Raw genomic sequence first — 5,425 nt, forward strand, 5'->3', positions numbered from 1 at the left:
CCGGGAGGAGGCGCCCGCGTCGGAAGGCGCCGTAAGGTCGGAGACCCTGGAAGTGCACGAGTCACCCGCTTTTACCTCCAGGCCCTCTGTCGTACTTCTCGTGTCCGCTCACGAGACCTCTTTTCGGCTTTATGGAAGTGCACGAGTCACCCGCTTTTGCCTTTTCTGGAAGTGCACGAGTCACCCGCTTTTGCTTCCAGGCCCTCTGTCGTACTTCTCGTGTCCGCTCACGAGACCTCTCTTCGGCCTGGGGGTGCGCCACGTACACCCCCGCGTCCGCATTCGAGTCACCTCTTCGGGCTCATGAGGTAGGGTCGGTGACCCTGGAAGTCAGAGACTTCCAGGCCTTCTGTCGTACACCCTCGCGTCCGCTCACGAGACCTCTCTTCGGCCTGGGGGTGCGCCACGTACACCCTCCCGCGTCCGCTTTCGAGTCACCACTCTGGGCTACGGAGGTAGGGACGTGTGCCCTGGAGGAACCTGACTTCCAGGAGGGAGGGCCGCCCTGTCAGGCCCGCTTTCGAGTCACCCATCTGGGCTAAGGAGGTAGGGACGTGTGCCCTGGAGGAACCAGACTTCCAGGAGGGAGGGCCGCCCTGTCAGGCCCGCTTTCGAGTCACCCATCTGGGCTAAGGAGGTAGGGACGTGTGCCCTGGAGGAACCAGACTTCCAGGAGGGAGGGCCGCCCTGTCAGGCCCGATTTCGAGTCACCCATCTGGGCTAAGGAGGTAGGGACGTGTGCCCTGGAGGAACCAGACTTCCAGGAGGGAGGGCCGCCCTGTCAGGCCCGCTTTCGAGTCACCCATCTGGGCTAAGGAGGTAGGGACGTGTGCCCTGGAGGAACCAGACTTCCAGGAGGGAGGGCCGCCCTGTCAGGCCCGCTTTCGAGTCACCCATCTGGGCTAAGGAGGTAGGGACGTGTGCCCTGGAGGAACCAGACTTCCAGGAGGGAGGGCCGCCCTGTCAGGCCCGATTTCGAGTCACCCATCTGGGCTAAGGAGGTAGGGACGTGTGCCCTGGAGGAACCGGACTTCCAGGAGGGAGGGCCGCCCTGTCAGGCCCGATTTCGAGTCACCCATCTGGGCTAAGGAGGTAGGGACGTGTGCCCTGGAGGAACCGGACTTCCAGGAGGGAGGGCCGCCCTGTCAGGCCCGCCTCGGAGTCACCTCTCTGGGCTAAGGAGGTAGGGACGTGTGCCCTGGAGGAACCAGACTTCCAGGAGGGAGGGCCGCCCTGTCAGGCCCGCCTCGGAGTCACCCATCTGGGCTAAGGAGGTAGGGACGTGTGCCCTGGAGGAACCAGACTTCCAGGAGGGAGGGCCGCCCTGTCAGGCCCGCTTTCGAGTCACCCATCTGGGCTAAGGAGGTAGGGACGTGTGCCCTGGAGGAACCAGACTTCCAGGAGGGAGGGCCGCCCTGTCAGGCCCGATTTCGAGTCACCCATCTGGGCTAAGGAGGTAGGGACGTGTGCCCTGGAGGAACCAGACTTCCAGGAGGGAGGGCCGCCCTGTCAGGCCCGATTTCGAGTCACCCATCTGGGCTAAGGAGGTAGGGACGTGTGCCCTGGAGGAACCAGACTTCCAGGAGGGAGGGCCGCCCTGTCAGGCCCGCTTTCGAGTCACCCATCTGGGCTAAGGAGGTAGGGACGTGTGCCCTGGAGGAACCAGACTTCCAGGAGGGAGGGCCGCCCTGTCAGGCCCGCCTCGGAGTCACCTCTCTGGGCTAAGGAGGTAGGGACGCGTGCCCTGGAGGAACCAGACTTCCAGGAGGGAGGGCCGCCCTGTCAGGCCCGCCTCGGAGTCACCCATCTGGGCTAAGGAGGTAGGGACGTGTGCCCTGGAGGAACCAGACTTCCAGGAGGGAGGGCCGCCCTGTCAGGCCCGCTTTCGAGTCACCCATCTGGGCTAAGGAGGTAGGGACGTGTGCCCTGGAGGAACCAGACTTCCAGGAGGGAGGGCCGCCCTGTCAGGCCCGCCTCGGAGTCACCCATCTGGGCTACGGAGGCAGGGACGCGTGCCCTGGAGGAACCAGACTTCCAGGAGGGAGGGCCGCCCTGTCAGGCCCGCTTTCGAGTCACCCATCTGGGCTACGGAGGTAGGGACGTGTGCCCTGGAGGAACCAGACTTCCAGGAGGGAGGGCCGCCCTGTCAGGCCCGCTTTCGAGTCACCCATCTGGGCTACGGAGGTAGGGACGTGTGCCCTGGAGGAAACGGACTTCCAGGAGGGAGGGCCGCCCTGTCAGGCCCGCCTCGGAGTCACCTCTCTGGGCTAAGGAGGCAGGGACGTGTGCCCTGGAGGAACCAGACTTCCAGGAGGGAGGGCCGCCCTGTCAGGCCCGCTTTCGAGTCACCCGTCTGGGCTACGGAGGTAGGGACGTGTGCCCTGGAGGAACCGGACTTCCAGGAGGGAGGGCCGCCCTGTCAGGCCCGCCTCGGAGTCACCTCTCTGGGCTAAGGAGGCAGAGACGTGTGCCCTGGAGGAACCGGACTTCCAGGAGGGAGGGCCGCCCTGTCAGGCCCGCCTCGGAGTCACCTCTCTGGGCTAAGGAGGCAGGGACGTGTGCCCTGGAGGAACCGGACTTCCAGGAGGGAGGGCCGCCCTGTCAGGCCCGCCTCGGAGTCACCTCTCTGGGCTAAGGAGGCAGAGACGTGTGCCCTGGAGGAACCGGACTTCCAGGAGGGAGGGCCGCCCTGTCAGGCCCGCCTCGGAGTCACCTCTCTGGGCTAAGGAGGCAGGGACGTGTGCCCTGGAGGAACCAGACTTCCAGGAGGGAGGGCCGCCCTGTCAGGCCCGCTTTCGAGTCACCCATCTGGGCTACGGAGGTAGGGACGTGTGCCCTGGAGGAACCGGACTTCCAGGAGGGAGGGCCGCCCTGTCAGGCCCGCCTCGGAGTCACCTCTCTGGGCTAAGGAGGCAGGGACGTGTGCCCTGGAGGAACCGGACTTCCAGGAGGGAGGGCCGCCCTGTCAGGCCCGCCTCGGAGTCACCCATCTGGGCTACGGAGGTAGGGACGCGTGCCCTGGAGGAACCATACTTCCAGGAGGGAGGGCCGCCCTGTCAGGCCCGCCTCGGAGGCCTCCCCTCGGGCAGGGGAGGCAGGGTCGGGGACCCTGGAGGAACCGGACTTCCAGGAGGGAGGGCCGCCCTGTCAGGCCCGCCTCGGAGGCCTCCCCTCGGGCAGGGGAGGCAGGGTCGGGGACCCTGGAGGTGCCGGACCTCCAGGGGGACGGAGGCCGAACCCGTGGCCGGGGAGGGTGAGCCTTGCCGGGCTAGGCTCGCGCGGGTTCGAAGGCCTGGTTCGAGAGGACCCCTTCCCCTATATACCCGATGGCACCTGTTCACACTACTGCCCTTTCGAGAGGGGACCCCGACCGGTCCGCGGCCGGGACGGCGCACCTCGGTCGGCCTCGGCGAGTGGGTCGGGGTGCCTGGAGGTGCGCGAGCGGCCCGCCTGGAAGTGCGCGAGCCACCCGACTCTGGCGGCCGGCGCCCCCGGGCCCGTGCCCGCGGCCGACTCGTCTGACCCGGCATCGTCAAGGTCACCAATACCACGGAGCGTCTACGACGCCCCGTTTCCGAGATATCGGCCAATGAACTGCCGGGCGCCGTATCTCGGCCGGGGAAGGTCCTACGGACTCGGGGCCGGGCTCGTCGGAAAGGTCTCGCCCGGGGCTTTCCGACGAGACCGGCCGCGGGTCCGTGCGACCCCGGGGGCCCGAGATACTTCCGGTCGAAAATTCGAATTTCGTTACCGCGCTGCTCCGGCGCCCCGGGTCCGGGGCCTTCGCCCTTCGGGTGGGTGGCTCCTCCGCGGGGGGCCTTTCGAACGAGCCCACCCGCGCGTCGCTAGCCCTTTCCGGGGCCGAGATACGGCCTACCCCCGCGGGATTTTCCCACGGCCGTTTCTCGGGCGCCTCGGGTCCGGGGCCTTCGCCCTTCGGGTCGGTCGCTATGCCGGAGGGGAGCTTTCGAACGAGCCCTCCCTCGAGTCTCTGGCCCTTTCCCGGGCCGAGATACGGGCGGGTGGTCGCGGAATTTTCGCTCGTCCGGGGCTCCGGCGCCCCTAGCGTCCGCCTCGGAGGTCGCCCGGACGCGCGGCCGGTCTCGTTCGAAAGGTCCGTCCCGGGGCTTTCCGACGAGCCCGGCCTCGGGTCCGTGCGACCCCCGCCCGCCGGAGATACGTCCGGTCGAAGCTCGCGGAAATTCCCGCGGCCGTATCTCGGGCGCCTCGGGTCCGGGGCCTTCGCCCTTTGGGTCGGTCGCTCCGCCGGAGGGGGCCTTTCGAACGAGCCTACCCGCGAGCCTCTAGCCCCTTCCCCGGCCGAGATACGGCGGTCTATGCCCGGATTTTCCCACGGCCGTTTCTCGGGCGCCTCGGGTCCGGGGCCTTCGCCCTTCGGGTCGGTCGCTATGCCGGAGGGGAGCTTTCGAACGAGCCTACCCGCGAGCCTCTAGCCCTTTCCCCGGCCGAGATACGGCGGTCCCTCCCCGGATTTTCCCACGGCCGCAGCACGGGCGCCTTTGCTCGGATCGACTCGCCCTTTGGGTCGGTTGCTCTACCGGAGCGGCCCTATCCAACGAGCCAACCCTCGTCTCTCTAACCCTTTCCCCGGCCGAGATACGGCGGTCCCTCCCCGGATTTTCCCACGGCCGCAGCACGGGCGCCTTTGCTCGGATCGACTCGCCCTTTGGGTCGGTTGCTCTACCGGAGCGGCCCTATCCAACGAGCCAACCCTCGTCTCTCTAACCCTAAGCCCGGCCGAGATACGGCGGTCCCTCCCCGGATTTTCCCACGGCCGCAGCACGGGCGCCTTTGCTCGGATCGACTCGCCCTTTGGGTCGGTTGCTCTACCGGAGCGGCCCTATCCAACGAGCCAACCCTCGTCTCTCTAACCCTAAGCCCGGCCGAGATACGGCGGTCCCTCCCCGGATTTTCCCACGGCCGCAGCACGGGCGCCTTTGCTCGGATCGACTCGCCCTTTGGGTCGGTTGCTCTACCGGAGCGGCCCTATCCAACGAGCCAACCCTCGTCTCTCTAACCCTAAGCCCGGCCGAGATACGGCGGTCCCTCCCCGGATTTTCCCACGGCCGCAGCACGGGCGCCTTTGCTCGGATCGACTCGCCCTTTGGGTCGGTTGCCCTACCGGAGCGGCCCTATCCAACGAGCCAACCCTCGTCTCTCTAACCCTAAGCCCGGCCGAGATACGGCGGTCCCTCCGCGGATTTTCCCACGGCCGCAGCACGGGCGCCTTTGCTCGGATCGACTCGCCCTTTGGGTCGGTTGCTCTACCGGAGCGGCCCTATCCAACGAGCCAACCCGCTTCTCTCTAACCCTAAGCCCGGCCGAGATACGGCGGTCCCTCCGCGGATTTTCCCACGGCCGCAGCTCGGGCGCCTTTGCTCGGATCGACTCGCCCTTCGGGTCG

Source organism: Paramisgurnus dabryanus, unplaced genomic scaffold (assembly GCF_030506205.2).
Source record: "Paramisgurnus dabryanus unplaced genomic scaffold, PD_genome_1.1 h2tg000356l_1_21403__unclustered, whole genome shotgun sequence".
NCBI classification, from domain to species: Eukaryota; Metazoa; Chordata; class Actinopteri; order Cypriniformes; family Cobitidae; genus Paramisgurnus; species Paramisgurnus dabryanus.